This window comes from Cydia strobilella, chromosome 22 (genome assembly GCF_947568885.1).
Source record: "Cydia strobilella chromosome 22, ilCydStro3.1, whole genome shotgun sequence".
Classification (NCBI taxonomy): domain Eukaryota; kingdom Metazoa; phylum Arthropoda; class Insecta; order Lepidoptera; family Tortricidae; genus Cydia; species Cydia strobilella.
In genome coordinates, this window is record NC_086062.1 from 7356341 (window position 1) to 7373915 (window position 17575).

The 17575-nt window shown below is 35.4% G+C and overlaps 1 protein-coding gene across 1 annotated transcript in view; it reads left to right on the forward strand.

Moving 5' to 3' along the window:
* The first annotated feature begins 14379 nt into the window (after window positions 1–14379).
* The window catches only part of LOC134751445 (twitchin), a 145344-nt gene continuing 142148 nt past the window's right edge, over window positions 14380–17575 (forward strand). Inside the window, exon 1 of the mRNA XM_063686854.1 lies at window positions 14380–14542. The gene's annotated coding sequence lies outside the window, so the exon portion shown is untranslated. The remainder of the gene's footprint in view (window positions 14543–17575) is intronic.

Below are 17575 nucleotides of genomic sequence, written 5' to 3' on the forward strand. Positions count from 1 at the left end.
GATATTTCTGAGAGTACGAGATATCTCTGAGCCTTTGCAATCTTACCAGTCGTGCACTAATTTTCTTAGGATAATATGAAAAATTCTCAAAAAGGCACAACAATTTTGAGGAGTTGATTCTAACGGTCACTTCCTTATTTTTATGTGCATAATCCACTTTCTGTATAACCGTCATTCCACCTTTTACTGTTGTGCTCCTGTAGATAAAAGATAAAACAGTGATTTAATAAAGGAAGCTATAAAATATTGCATCAATTAAAAACATTTCATAGTAACACAATTTTAATAATTCAATGTGTTAAGAACAAAAGGAACTTAAATAACGAGTAATTTGAATTTAATCTGAATAGTTACCAAACATATGTACATAGATATATTTGCAGTGCATAAAATTACTATACCGATTTTTATTCATTTATTAGAAGGTTGACTTTAGTAAAATTGTCCAAAACAGTAGCTACCAAGGTAGCGATGTAATAAAGGTATCCTGGTCCATAGTATCCTGATTCACCAGATACAGATTCTGATAAAAAAATCGAAGAGGTGTTTATATATCTGAGTTTTCTAACCAAATAAAAATTAAATATTATTTCTTACACTTACTTTCTAGTTTTAAGATTTTTGCATGCTAGTACAACCTGTATAGTACAAATAGCAGAATAAGCAACCAATTGTCACTTACCACCTAAGACACTATTGTACCTACTTATTCTTTGCAAATAAATACTTACTCACTTACTTACTTACAGGACCATCGATAAGAGTGAATCTGGAAAAAGCCCATTACCTATTGTCAATGATTTTTATAGTTTAATACTTATTATGCGTTATTGACAACCAGCACAATGTGACTTTTCCAGATTCACCATGTTGTTGTTCCATATTCTGGTTACCATTTAAAACTTTAAAAAGGTCACATTACATTGTCAGACATACATGTTAACCTCATAAATCATAATGTTTACTTCAAATACTGAAGAACCATCAAACACAAACCGACAACAATCGTAACTGTAAACCTGAAGCACACATTAATTTAACCAGAAAACTTCCCACCTCACGAACAAACGCCTAACCTTCACGACGCACAAAAATAACCAACCACTGAACCGCCTCTATTCATAGCTGGATTCATGGCAACAGGAGACCTTAGCATACATATTTTTCACACAAGCCCACCTGTCCCTCTCACACTTAGTAAACAAATATGTCTATCTTGCTCTTCATGGCGGCTTGCCAACTTTGAGACATGCGTTACATTACGAAATATGAAATCTAATTATGAATATTAATAAGTTTTCAATGCATCTGCTGAATTTACAGTTGCATCGTAATTGTTTGGATTGATGATTCGAGATTTGAGTAATGCTGCTGGTATTGGATTTGGTGTTGAGAAATAAATTGATCATAATTACAAATACAGTCAGCAAAACTGTTAGCTAGTGCATACATATTTATATGCATATCTAATGCTATTGGTTGATTTCTCTCATCTTCACTTATCTCTGCCTCAGTGCAAAAACAGCCAGTCATATTTAATTATACGAACGAGTCTACCGCGATAGGATAAGGTATATCTATGTCTGTAATTAGTTTATGAAAAAATACAGCGAATTTAAGTTTTTCATACAAAACTTGTTTTTGCTCTATTTCGTTTGTTTTATAAACTGAAGCTATATAAACTTATCACAGACCTAGATATACCTCATGTCATTGTATGTGTAAAGTTTCATTACAATCCAACACGTAGTTTTTAAATGAGAACGAAACTCCGTTTGTATGGGAAGGTGGAATTCAGCCGAGCTTGCCGGGGACTCAAGTTCTACGTAATGAGCGCTTCTGTGTGTTCGTTTCTAGTACAGATGGGACAAGAACCTCGCGAAGGCCGAGACAATCAAAGTTAGCCAGCACCTTGACTTGGCTCACGAGGTGACCGCCGTTGGAATGTTTATTCGGCGATCATTGTCCCGATATCAGGTAGGCGTTTTGGCGTTCTAATACAGAAGAGTATCGGCCAACATTTCATGATCGCTAGAACTAGACAGCATATAATACAGGGTCTCCAGCGGAAGATAATCAATTTCAAAATTTGATTAAAACATACATATAACATATACTAATCTATGCATAGGTCTGCTCGATTACTTAGTTATTAAGAGTCTCACAAACCCGATTAGTACAGCGGCCAGAGGCCCTGATACACCATTCGATACAGTATACTACCGACAAGTAGTATCGTTGTGTTCGGTAGAGTCTAATGAGTACGAAATAAGAACTTGTCACTTTCTAAGTGTGGGGGGATAACTGTGACGTCACAAAATCGGCAGTACAAAGTTTTTAACTTTTTTCTTTTAAACATACCATGTGGGGTACCAAATGAAAGGGCTTTATGAGTAGATTATAAATATATAACATAGTCTAACATTTTTACTACTTGGTCTAACAAATTATTAGAAAATGTTCTAAAATTTTACAATCCTGATTTGATTTTGAACTGCTCTAAATTGAAAATCGCATGATAAAATGCAATAGACAACCATTATGCATGTGTCAGGCAATACAAATATTTTCAGCAATCAATATTCAGCCAGCTTTTTCAAAAGTCAGTAAATCAGCGACTCGGCAAGTAATAAAAGTACTATAAACAACTTTATTAGTAAATCGACGCTTGAGGCGATTCAGCACGTAGCTGAAAATTGCTAATTTTACAGCCTTCTCCTTAACGACGGCCGTCGGCGGATGTTTTTCTGGTAACCAGTCTCGTATTTTATTTATATTACGGATTTCTTATACGAAGTTATGGTTTATGTTGGATGGCTTTATTAACCTTGTAATGTTTACAGATTTAAATACAACATTTATATAAGAGTAACGTTAAAATCTGACGTTTACGCAAATTAATTTTCGTTTACGCAAAGTTTGTGGTTTGTGTTTCGGTAAATGTTTTAATAACATTTTTTAATGCAAACATGTTTTAATTACTCAAAATACTATCGAAGATCAATGTCCTTCATAATTTAAATATGACCGAAGAAAATCGTTAAATAACATACTTTCGAGTTTGACAGGTATTCACAATACCTACTACGTTAATCTCAATGAGCTATAGTTGGTCAAGCAAATCTTGTCGGTAAATAGAAACAAAAAAACAACTACACTCATCCCCCTCTTCTGGGCGCCAGCACCAGTCCAAGACAAAGACAGTATGACTCTCTCCGTCTACGCCCGAAATGAGACAGTCTTTTTGACAAACTCTATATTTTATATAAAAATATTCAGTCCATAGATGCCAGTGATGAGTGGGTGGAGAAATTCCAATAGTTTTCACGTTATGACATGCATGATGCATGTCACGAGATTGATATCACATGACTTGTAAATGAGCATTTATGTAGGAAGATATAAAGACGATAAGAGAAGGTGTTGAAAACATAAATGATTAAAATTAATATGGCTTATTTGCACGTGATATATCAGGCATTTGATCCGAACAGTTTTTTTACAAAAAGTAATTGAATTGTCCTCTAAACGACCATCTACATGCTCTTTCGTCGCTTCTAAAGGAGCCCACTATCAGTCCGCCGAACGATATCGGCCTGTCAGTTGTTCCGAACTGTCAAATTTTTGTTCTAATGACAGGCCGATATCGTCCGGCGGACTGATAGTCAGTGGGCCTCTTAACTCTTGCTCTTTGTGACGGTCTTTTTAACCAAACACCGGTCTTCTCCACACTGATCTTAGTCGTAAGGTCTTAAAAATGCTTTCCATTCAGTAGGTGATCATTGACCACTTTCACACCAAACTAATTCTTTCAGGGATCTCTTCCAGCTAACTTTTTATTAGATACGAGAGAAAATATCAAAAGGTAAACAGTTGTTTACCTATTCAATAAGAGCAATAATCATAGCATGATCTTCGACAAATTTGCCGAGAATTAAAAGAATCCTATCCCACTTGAAACGCTTACTCGACGAATCTAAACAATACTCGTGAGTCAAAACACGGGATATTTATAGCCAAATAATCGGTGCACTTGGTTGGAAATAGTTCGCAGGTATCCGATGCACCTCCCACGGCCGCTGGGGAGTGGAGGGGGGTGTAGAGTGGATTTAGACATGACAAGACACATGTTTGTTGTGGTATTCAAGGCCAAGTATTTAAGATGTCCTTGTTACCTGACTAAAGGGAAGGGAGAATAATGTTTGGTGTATTTTTATAGGTGGTAGAAAGGCTTGATAGATTTTAATGTATGAAATGTCGGTATATTAATTTCAACGGGAGATATGTACTCGTAGGTACACTCCCTGGATAATTAGGTTCAAAATAATTTCACTTATTGCTTATGCAATACTCGATCGTACACATAAGTTGAACGTAGTTTAGCTAAAAGGACCCACCCTCAAAAAGTAGTTATTTAATTAATGACTTAACGTATTAACAAAAAGTTCGTTGTATTCACGGATTTTAAGATTAAATTACAAAATCGAAGTATACACCATTACCTGGTCAGCAAAATAATTATTAAGGAAACCCACTTGAGCTTTTTAAATTTAACCTGATCGATATTGATTTGACATTACTCTCCATACATTTAAATGCATTTCACCAATATAACGATTAGCGATGTGCTAGAGAGTTTACTCCAAAACACACGACATGCACATATAATCACACTTTACACAGTACTTTTCATTCCGCTTACGTAAGCACATCGTATATATATTATCTGTTGTGACCTGGGTTCCGGCAGAAAATCAGTGCTTTGCTCCAAAGAGCGAAGCGTATCACTGAGCCATGACCCTTTTGTCCTGCTACAACGCACACAGTTTGCACATAATTTTACACCATTTCTGTTTCCTTTTTATTAGGGTATTTTCGTTATAATTTTATTTCTTTGTTAGTGTAAGTAGTAATTAGTATTTTTTTTTCTTCTGATGTGTTTGTAAATTAATATTGTGTGTAATTGCAGCTGCACAAATAAATCATTAACCTATCTATCTACCAAAAGTCAAGCGCTGTTTATGAGTTGTGTATGGAGTCCTAATTGATATATATATATTGATTGATATATTCCTACATACCTATAGTTGTTAGAGGACCTACAATTTTAATAAACGTGTTAGTATATAAATTACCTATCAATATACTATATCATTTGGCACTCCAAATATCTTTCATCTGAATGCTCAACTCTGGCAACTTTTCACGCCAATCCACAGTATAAATAAGCACTTCCAACAAATTTAATAAATGCTTAGCAACATTCGTCCAAGAGCTTTTAATCGAAAGTGGCCGGTCACAGTAATTTGTACAGTAAATAAATGACCAGTGACCATTGTACTAATCGCAACATACGTTGACATATTGGTTTGTTGACACGGGTTGTTTTTGGCGCTTCTATCTGATATTTATCTCAGTTTAATGTCAGGGCTTATCCTTTCTTATTGTTAAAGAGGTCTTGCCAATGTCGTACTTACGGTCTGCACTTTACTGCGTAACCATTCAATATTATATATTATTATGTATTATTCGTATATTTAATATTTATTTAGTACTATCTATTTATGTATGCTAGTATTTATTTTATTTTATAATGCTATTGATGTATTTTAGTTATTCGTAGACGTTAATATTGTAGTTTTCCTTTTTAAATATTATTATACGTTCTGTAAGTTTGTCTATCTATCTAATTCGAATTTTCCACTCATTAACTCTAAAGTTAGCTGGAAGAGATCCCTTATAGGGATAAGCTCGCCTTTGTACCTAAATTTATATGGATTTCATGTTATCCAATTTTTATGTACACTAAAGTGATTTACTACTACTACTACTACCATTCATTGAAACAAAAATATGGCTTTGATAATCCGAGAAATAACACGCTCCACTTTAAATGTACAAGTTTTGTCTCTTGCTAACGTAAATACTTAAAAAAACATAGTTTCTTTTTTTAATACCACTAAATAATACACACACACACACAATACATATTTTAATACATATTTTAATTTTTAAGTTTGTATTTTAATTTTAATAGATTTTTATGTTTTAAAGCTTTTATGAGCCATGTTGCTTGAATTAAATGAATACAATACAATACAATAAATATCCATAAACCTATTGAGATTATTTTAGCCTCAGTTTAGTTTTCAATCAATCAATCAATAATTTATTTCGAACAAATAAGTCCATAATGTGTTAGTAACATACATACTAATACTTAAATCTAGGGTTAGTACAAACATAATATTAAAACAAAATTTCACATAATGGGGCATGTAGCTGTGCACCCAGTGCTTCAGCCACGGTGAGTCCCACCGGTCGGCCAACGTGCAGAGGATGGCATTCGAGCTGGCGCGCCATCGCCTCAACAGCGAGCTACACCGCTTCCTGATGATCGCGTGGAACCATCGATCCGTCCCTCCGTGAACATACCCGATGCGCTACAGTGTCGCGGCAGCCCGAATACCACCTTTTGAACAGTCCTAATTTATTTATTAGGTATAGTCGTGTTTCCATCCAAACCCTCTTGTTATTATAAAGTAACAGTATAAATTAGATATATATTTAGGTACCTTATGTATAACTTACATTTAGAATTGATAACTTCATTATATAATTACGATAGGTTTGACTTTTTCATGATGTGACTACCCGATAATTTCATGAAATGAATGCTAAATCATGAAATTATCAATTCTAAAATCTGGCCACGACACATTCAATTCAATAAGCCTTTATTTAATAATCTTGTCAACTCGTTTTACAAAATATAATAGAAACCTCTTATTACTCACAACTTAAAAAAATAAAATAAAAATTTAACTACATATTATTATTTATATTATCGCTGTCAGACATCGGAGTCAAGATTGTCTTGCTTTCTAGCATAGGCCTCCCCCAAGTTCCTCCAAAGTTCCCGAAGGGCTTTCCTTCGCCAAGTGGCACCAGCAATAGCTTCAAAGTCGTCTAGGGGCCCACTGACTATCAGTCCGCCGGACGATATCGGCCTGTCAGTTGTTCGGAACTGTCAAATTTTGTTCTAACTGACAGGCCGATATCGTCCGGCGGACTGATAGTCAGTGGGCACCTTAAAGGCCACGACATCGACATATATTACGTATAACACTTAAAATTTTATCGGTAAATATTTTGTTTCCTGAATTAGACTGTCTAAACAACGGCTAAAATTTCAAATCTCAAGCAATTCTCTACCCGGCCACTCTTAAACGACGAACGTAAAAATATTTCTGCAAACCGTTTCAAGAAACAAACTATCAAAATGGTTGCGCAATCAAATAACATATTGACTACCTATAAACCAGCCGAATGCAATTAGCAAACGTTTAATTACTATTTATCAGAAAAAGATATGACAAACACTTAGGTGATATAGATCCGGTGATAACTTTGCCAAGCCACGGGTTGGTGAGTAATAGATCTTTATACCAACGTTGGCCAATCGTTTTTCACCAAGAAAAATGTTTGGACAAACGTTTGTGTTCGTATAACTCGGGCAATGAGAGCGGACGATGGCATTTCTTTCAGAAATACATTTCTGCTTGTGTAACCGACGGTTGACGACAGGTTTCTAATTTGGATGAGTTTGGTAGGAACATAAATACAGTTTAGTTGGTATCTAAAAGCAATTTTACAAATTTCTCGTAATGATCTCTGAATCATTGAGGGAGGGAGGGAGGGCATATGGATCTACATCCAATGAGAAGACCGCCTTAGGTTCGTTATCCTCATCCTTCTTTTCACAGAAGGGAGCACTAGCGACATGGACACGACTTTCAACACCATTGTATGTGAAGAAGTGATAGAAGTCTAGTTCTATCACTCTGTTGACTGTCTTTGTTAAAGTGACATTATATGTGACGTTTTCAAGTAAAAGGTACCACATTGTCGCTTACCATAAGGACGAAATTTGCTAGTATCTTTATACGAATAACCTGTCAGAGCGTCCTTATGGCAAGCGACAAAGCGGTACCTTTTGCTTGAAGACGACACATATACCTACTTTGATGTTATTTCCGGTTGGAAACTCGTCCTTTACGGAATAATCTTTAAATGTTTCTCCAAGATAGTCATGCGGTTAAAACGCACGAATAATATCCCGATTACATTTAGATTAGCATTAAGCAAGCTCTGTGAATTGCTCTCTTCAATTTAGGTAAAGCGAATTCATTGAGCAAAAGTTTATCTGACCGGATGCTAAATCCGAAATACTCGGACGGTGGGAAGCTGTTTATTTGTACAGAGCCAGTGTTTGAAATAGTTTTCCTGTGATCTGATTGGTTATTCAGGCACGACAGAGACTTAGTTCTTGAGACTTGTTTTCGGGAGCTCCGGGTTAAATTAAGTAGGCGTATTGCTTCAGTGTGTATAACGAGTGCTTTTAAAAGACGCGAATTGATTAACTTTGTGACATTAGTCTTATTAGTTAAATAATAAAGTGATATTAATAAGTTTAGTTAATCTAGACAGAGAATGAAAGGATGCAGTATGATTACTGTTCCTGTTCTCGTAACCAATTAATTAATTGACTCCAATCCAACAAAATAATACCTACATTTGTTCGTATTGATACTTTGTCACTCGAATAAAAACTGTTTTTCATTTACGCTGATTACTAATATTTTATAAACTAGTTTTTGCCCTTACCTTACTTTAATTTTTAAACAAATCTGCTTTTAAATCCTTTTTCTCACCCCCAAATTGGTACACTATAAATTTCCAACCCAATTTTTTACACCCTTAAGGGATGATTTCGGGGATAAAAATTATTCTATATCCTTCCCTACAGCTCAAACTATCCCCATACCAAGTTTCATCTAAATCGGATAAGCGGTTATTGATTCCCCATACAAATTTCCACCCCCCTTTCACCTCCTTGAGGGGTGAGTTCTAGAATAAAAAGTATCCTATGTTTTTCCCCGGGACAAGCTATCTGTATACCAAATTTCAACTAAATCGGTTTAAGCGTGAAGAAGTAACAGACAGACAGCCAGACACACTTTCGCATTTATAATATTAGTATGGATTGGCAAACGCTACTAAGACATCAGACGGTACTTCTGGGGTCGTAGCACGGTACGCTTATCACCATGCCTGTCACGTTCTAACAAGTATGTGAGTGCGAAAGTGACGGACTTAGTGATAGGGGAACCATGCTGCGCGGGCAGGTCTAAGGTTGGCATTCTGTCCAATATCTTGGTCCAATGTGTATTTGCGTCTCACATTTTGCTTAATGAGAGAGTGAGACGCAGTGACATTGGACAAAGAAACTTGACAGGTGTAATACGATCCTAAGTTAACTTTACACCTACTTTAACATAACAAAGTGAGAGGGTCAATTATAAACGTGATATTTTTATAGGAATTTGACATTAATGATAACATTGCCACCGTATGTCATGCGAATAGCATGCAGAGTTAGCCAGACCAAAATATATTATGAACATTGTCAAGAGGGCGCTGTTCATTCTCATGTATAGTGTGACAGTTCAGTATAGTATGAAAAAATTAGTTCCAGTGAAATTCCGCAACATGGCGCGTGATCATATATTCCTGGTCAGGCTTTAGTTTGGTCCGACTCTAAAACCTTGAATGTGTTAGATTATGTGGACGTATTCCATAAGCTTAACAATACAGCTGCAACTGAGCGTTTCTTAAAAAAATGCCACTTTCATTAATTTTGTAATTTTTATTATAAATTTTGTATTATTTCACACTCAGAATGACGAGCTCTTTCGATCCTAATGGGATAAAAAAATGTTCCAAGGTTTTTTCCTATTGTAGTAGTAGTAGTAAATCACTTTATTGTAGAAAAAATAACGGTTAACATGAAATTCATATAAATCATTTATTCATTGTGTTACCATTTACCCATATACTTTGTATGGTGGTAACAAAAAGGAAAGTTTGAAAAATGTATGGAAATTTTGGAACACTTTTTTCCTCCTATAAGGATGAAAAGGGCTAGTGATCCTGACTAGAAATAACAAAAGTGGCAAAAAAGGTCACATAAAACAATGGCAAGAAACACAACAACAGTCACAAAAGAAACGCTCAACGCTAGTCATCCACTACATAGTTATGTTTTCAATTATCATTCAAAGACACTGTCAATAGGCTAGATGACAAATTTTCATTAATGGTATCAATCGATCAGGTTTGTTTTTAGGATCATGTATATATGGGACCCATTGCATTAAAGCAATACAAAAATCAGAAATGATAGTCAAAGTCCGACATTGGTACTTCATACGCGAAACGCTCCTAACAAAACGATAAGTGAACGTGACGTCAAGGTCACTGAGAGCCCATCTTGAAGCATGGACAAAATAAGAAAATTTCGTTTTTGTCGGTGAAATATTGTGTTTATGTATATAGTTACTATACAATCATTTTTTGGATAAAATGTAAGGAATCGAATGGTACCCTTACTTTTTTCCTTTTTGGAAGTTAAAAAAAACTTAAATTTTGAATCTTTCAGGTCCTGTATTTTTGTAATATTTCCATATATTATTTTAATATCCACATTATTGTGATAAATTGCTAATTTGCTATCTATTTTACTAGATTTTCTTATAAAATTCAACATGTGTCATCATCCCTATTATACCTAACCGAAAGTTATGTTTATTTTAAGAAGCATGTCACCAGAACCAAAACATTCGCGAACTTTTGGCACGTAAAATACACGTTGACGTGCATCTTTGTGTCAAGTGCACACATCCGTGGATTGACACACGTTGGGTAACACTACATAAAGTACTTACTTTGTAATGTCAACGAGATCATTTAGGTCGACCAGTGTTTTTAGGGTTCCATACCCAAAGGGTAAAAACGGGACCCTATTAATAAGACTCCGTCCGTCTGTCACCAGTCTGTATATCACGAAGATAGCTAGACAGTAGACATTTTCACAGCTGATGTATTTTTATTGCCGCTATAAACAGGATGAAATAAATATTTTAATGGGGCTCCCATAACAAGTTTGGGAACAAATTAAATTATTTTATTAAATATTTTGATTTGGGGCTCCCATTAAACAAACGTCATTTTTTGGCGTTTTTTGCGTAATGGTCCGACTCGCACTTGGATGGTTTTATTTTAGGAATTCGGACCATTTTATTCAAAGCTGTACAGCCCGAAAAAAATTAGGTTGTAAATAAATCACATAGGAAATGAATAAAAGCTATTTTTATGGATACTTCTATGAGTAAATTTATATAAAATGTAAGTGGTTTACTTGATTATTAAGTAAATTAATAAAGAAAATAGTTCTTTTTTAGGGTTCCTAGGGTGTACAGGCGAAGGCAAAAATATCGATCCAGACAAATGGCTCAAAAATATGTGAACACGACTTTATTGTCTAAGGTGTAAGAGCGTACACATATTTTTGAAACTTTAGGAATGTATATATATTTATACCCTTGACTGTACTAGTAGTCCATCATTCGGACTTTTTTGTTGATTTTTGACCAAATACTTGTTTGTTTGCTTGAGGCTCTAAAACAATAAAAATGTGCACACTACATTAAAAAAAATACAGAAATTGAGAAAATCTTAAACAATAATCTAGTTACATACATGTAAGAAATCCGCAACGCAGGCTTCGTCTGGTGGCTCTAAATGATAGGCAGCCGCCCATGACAAACCAAGTAGTCGGTCAAAAATCAACAACAAAGTCCGAATGATGGACTACTAGTACACTTTGAGACGAAGATCGTCTTAAAAAATTTTTTTTTTCTGGATGACATGAGTTTAGATGTAAAGCTTTGATTGGAAATAATAGGCAAGACCAAATTACAATTACACAATTGTATTTTTTTCGTAGGTTGTTACGTTTTTACAAGAATTTCAACGAGGTAGTAAAAAAGACGATTTTCATGATATTTTTTTTAATACTTCCAATATTACTTAAGTAAAGGTTACAGTTAATTTTGAAACAATGTCAAGTAATGCAGAAGAATTATAAAAAAAGATCCATTTATAATTGATCTAGTTATAGTTTTTGTATCAATTAACCTGATAAAACCACCTTGTTGACCACTGACATAGACGTAATTACCTCAAAATTATTGACGCATTTTGCCATGTTAAAAAATATCCTTCAAAAATTTGACACGGACTTTTTTCCAAAACAGAAGGATTATTTTGTACAAATTCTGGTTCGCATGTCTCAGTTAATTAATATTGCGCACATTTATTACTAAATATTACCAAATATCTAAAGAAAAACAAGGATGTAAGGTCTGGGGTGAAACTAATTATCAAAATACCAACTATTTTAATACGATTCGGTAAAACGCCCTATAAGTTACGTGTTGTCCTCCAAGTAGTTCTGGCCTTTTTGTCTAGATGGAGGGAGCTGTAACTAATGTTGGTAAAAAAATAACTCGAATAGACGCAATAAACCCGTAGTGCTAATTATCCCGGTTGACCTTACTTTGTATTTTGTCTGAATTTCATTAATTACATCGATATTAATACATAAATTACCAGCATACATTACACGTGTAATGTTAGCACAATCAATATTCATCTTTCTTACGAGTTTCACGGCCTTGGCGGCCATTTTCTTGTCATCAATTATATAAATTCATCATAATTGCGACACAAATTCTTGATGAGACGTACAGGATTTATTATACAGGTGATTCCATTTGCCAAAGGGCGGTAATTTCGTTTTTACGACCTCCATGTTCGCGGCTAAGAATAAAAGCTTTCTGCTGATGGAATCTATTTTGGACAGGTTTCACGGTTCTTGTGTCCCGAAGGAACTTGGCATTGAGGTCAGGCGCAGGTTTGTGTTAATTTTGAATGATTTGTTATCACTGAAATTCGGAGTGGTCAAAAATGTAAATTATTTTTTCTCAAGGTTATTTTTTTGCAAAATACATAGAAATTATCCATAGCAATTTGTAGACCATTTAAACATTATTAAGACGACACTGTAAATGTAACAATTCTGCAGTATAAAATGTATGAAACAAACACATCAATAATTAATTCTACTTTGGATACATTTTAAAGGCTTTTATTCAATACACTTTTTCTATGAGTTATGCCTAAGTAAAAAATATGCGGCTCTTATTGTCACTGTGACAAGGTAAGAAATTGTAAGGAAATCAAATTCCTTGGCCGTACCATGGATGTAAGATGTTTTTACTTACATCTATGGGCCGTACTTAGTTTTCTTTTTATTGTTTAAATGAGGTTACTGAAAACCGCAAAATCATAGCAACCAGTAAATCAATAGCAAATTAGTTAAAAAAAGAAGGACCACCCTAATGAAAATGTTATGAAATGAGACAAAAAGGCCAAGTTTTAGTTTATGGAACAATGTTTTCTGTCAAAGTTTGATAGCACAGCTTTATAAAGAAATCTAAAATTCCAAGTGAAAACTCGGAATGATTCTACAGATTATGAAAATGTTCAGAGAAAGAAATTCACTTTTTATCTATCCCATCTCAACACATGAAGTACATGTGAATACCATAAGCAATAGGTGATCATATCCAACAAATTGTATAATTCCTGATTCCTGAAACAGTCCATTCCAACATTTACTTACATCCTTTAGATTTTTTCTATCTACAGCGGAAATCGAATGTACTCCACATTACATCACGAAAGATCTATTTGATAACGAAAGGGTCCTAACGCGCGATTAGAATAGGTACCTACTTTCGGTTTAGCGTAAAACATCCTCCAAGTTCACTTAACTCCTTTTCAGTGAAAGTGCAAAGATTTCTTACTGAAAATACTGCGTAGATGACCACCCATACACCCCTCAGATCACCACTGCGACCATCTGTCAGTCGAAAACACCCTTCAGGTTTGAGAAACTACTTCACAGCGGAAGCCTGTGTTGATCCCTCTGGGATATTGAACCATTTTTTAACTCCACTAAAGTGCATCTTTGTGAGAAGGTAGTAAACGCCCCACGTTGTTTTGAGTGGACTTTCCGACCACCCTCAGCCATCTTCAGCGGAAAAAACGACATCATCTTTGAGTTACTGATCAAAATATCTGAAATGCTTTCTAATCCTGATCCATGAAAAGACATCCTATCTTATAAGAATATATCTTTCAAGTACAATACCTGGGTAGGAAAGCTAAGTTTCACAATCGATCCTGAGGCGAAACCGTTTTGTAGATCCACATAATTATTCCCGGAAGACTCAGTGATTCTGAAGAAAGTGGATCAGTGAAAGGACTTTGCGTAAGCACCCTATCCCAACACATGCACCCATTAGATCACCAACTATCTTCAGCGGAAAACACCTCTGCATCTCCACGTCACGGGTGACGGCGCCGGCCCACGCACATTCCGCCCCGCCTCGGCGCCCGGCCAACACTTTCATATAGTTTAGTTACGATTTCGAAAACGACCCGACGCGTCCGCCGCCGGCGACAATACCCGATTTCTCGAATCGATCCCACAAATCGAGCTTCGTCTCTCTTACGTTGTACGGTGTTGTGCTCAGTGCAGTGCCTTAAAGGATTACTTTCCTTGAAGTTTACGGTACGTGATTTTTTTTGGAGAATTGTCAGCAAAATTTCTACAGTTTTTTTAAGTCTATGCCTAGACAAGTTCAAAGTTAGTTCCTGTGCCTTCCAGAAAAATCAAAGAAGGTGGTTTGATAGATGGATTATTTTAAAGTGATGTCTGGTGCATGCTTTGATTCTGTATTTAATGCTCGATTTTACGACCGTTAAAATGAATATCTCTTCCGGATGCTTAAACATCACATTCAGTCTATAGGTACAGTTAAATTTAAACAAGAAACATCTAGCGCATCGGACAGAATTTCTGCAGAGCGTTGAATAACCGATGAATTTACCAAGCAGTGCGGCGAACGTCGAAATCCAGGAGGCCTTCGAACGAAAATAGCCCGAGACGTAGCCACTTTACTTGTGAAAAGTTTAACACTGGACACCCACATGGTTAGACTTCACCTTGCTAGATGGCGTGAGTGAGTCACTCTTGTGGAGTGCGCTCGGCTTCTGTTTCAATGTAGGGCTTTCAGCTGATTGCGGATGATGGATTGGATTTGTTTGGATTGGCAGGGCAAGCTGATTGATGTATCGTAGTATATTCATATGAAGTGTTTTTCAGTATGGCAACAGTATATTAGACATAATACGTTACTAGATATTATAATCCTACTTTTTTAAATAACCGATATCAAAATGAAACTACTTACAATACAGTTTTTATTGTTAGTTACACATTACACATTTTTAGAGTTCAGACTTTTTCTTAATTTAACCAAAAATATAACAGATTTGGGCCTTTAACCTGCTACCAGCATATCGACAAGGCAGTACAGGACCTGTTTATAAACGCGAAGTGTTAATGTCAAGCATAAGTTTCCAACTTAGGCCACAAAGCAGCAGACCCTCCAGGGACGCAAGCTGACTAACTAAGCAAACTTTGCTACCAAGGCGGAGAAATTATTTAATTTATCATCAATAACTCTCAGCTTAACCTTTAGAGACCCGTCGGCTCCCTGGGGAGCCAGCTATATGTAACTTATTATTATGTCGCCATAGTGTATGTTATTGTATGTTGCCATATTTGTCCATGTCTCGAAAGGTTAATCTAAAATTGCTTCCGCGGAACACTCAACTATAAAATTTACAATGAATCCACCTAAGCTGCAAGTAAAAATATGTTATCAGATCAGATCTAAATAAAACTAAAATTATCAACTGATCACGGTCACATACTGCGTGCTCATTTGTCAAAGTTTATTATCTCGTTAAATGTTAAAAGCAACAGCAGTGTAAACAAGGCATAATGTCAAATAGTAAATCTAGGTTTATTTGAACAATATTTCAAATGGATAGATCAGTATTTTAGAATAACTATTTTTACATCATATTGGAAACTACTAGAACTATGTAGAACTGGTAAGAACATTTTAAGAAATATCTTCTGTCAAGGTCGAAATTCCTCGAAACTTAATACTATCTTTTTGCAGTTTCAAAATATTATTGTAATATATTTTTCTGTTTGGATGACTTTTGTAATATGAGGGTTAAGTCATAGTAATAAATCTTACACTGTCATGTAAACTCCCTGCAGAGCAGTGGCCACTTAGAAACCACTTAAATGTGCCCCAAACGGTCAGAGGGTTCATACGAACCACAAACTTTTAGAGCGAATATTTTATCACATAACAATAACTAAGGTATATTTATGACTTACTACACATTAATTTTTAACAAGCAGAAACGTCTGCGATCGATGCTATTAAGCTTAGAATAAATTTAAAAGTGGAAAAATTACTGCCTTGGGTGAGACTTGAACTCACAATGAACTTAAAATGGGTAGCACTCGTAACTGGTGAATTTCCAATATTACTTGGAACTCCGGTGGCCGTTTAAGAAGTGTAACACTCTCACGGTAGATGTCGCTAGGGTCCCCTAGACCCATATAGTGGGAAGATTTGCTGACTATGGATGAGGTCTTGGTGGCTCAGTTGGCAGAGCGCTGGAGTATCGATCCAGAGGCCGTGAGTTCAAGTCTCACCCAAGGCAGTAATTTTTCGACTTTTAAATTTACTACACATATATCTAATAATCTACCAAAAAAATACAACACAAAATACAGTATTTTTTTCTCGGCGTAGCGAGCTTTTATAGCAGGATATACGTACGAAAGCTGCCATTTGTTGTCGATTTGAACTTGACAATTAAAATGACAAAGAAAATTTTTTGACACCCATTTTTTTTACGTTTGGAAATCACCCACTTTATAGACTTTGCGGCAATTACATTTTGTGGTCGTTTTATTTACTCTGTTCGTCAAAAAAAATCTCTTGTTAAGTGGTACCTATTGATACACTACCTCGTTAATAACTCATTGGGTTCCCGCGTAACTAGACCTAAATAAAAACATAGATTGCCTAAGCCATACGTAAAGGGGCCCACTGACTATCAGTCCGCCGGACGATATCGGCCTGACAGTTGTTCGGAACTGTTAAATTTTTGTTCTAACTGACAGGCCGATATCGTCCGGCGGACTGATAGTCAGTGGGCCCCTTAAAGTTGTCACTCACTAAAAAAAAACGCTAATATTATATGTATCACAATTTATAACAAGTTACCTGATCGTTTTAAAGACATGGATCTCAAACTATTCAAGTCAAATACAAAAATGTGGGTTTTAGAAAAATGTTCTTACTATGTTAATTATTATTTGTAACGTTTTCAATTAAAAGGTACCACATTGTCGCTTACCATAAGGACGAAAATTGCTTGTATCTTACACGAAAAACCTGTCAGAGCGGCCTTATGGCAAGCGACAACGTGGTACCTTTTGATTGAAAACGACACATTTAAGTTACTCATAACTTATGAGTCATAAGTATTTTCAGTATTTAGATAAATATGTAAATATATATGTCGCAAATGTATGTACACCTGAAAAGGTAAAGTCTCGGTGTAACTGAATGTGTAATTGTATATTCGACCTGCAATGTAACCTGATTCTTATAAAAACTTTGAACTTTAAGGGTTAACCAGTTAAACCGTTAACCCAGCGTCAAAT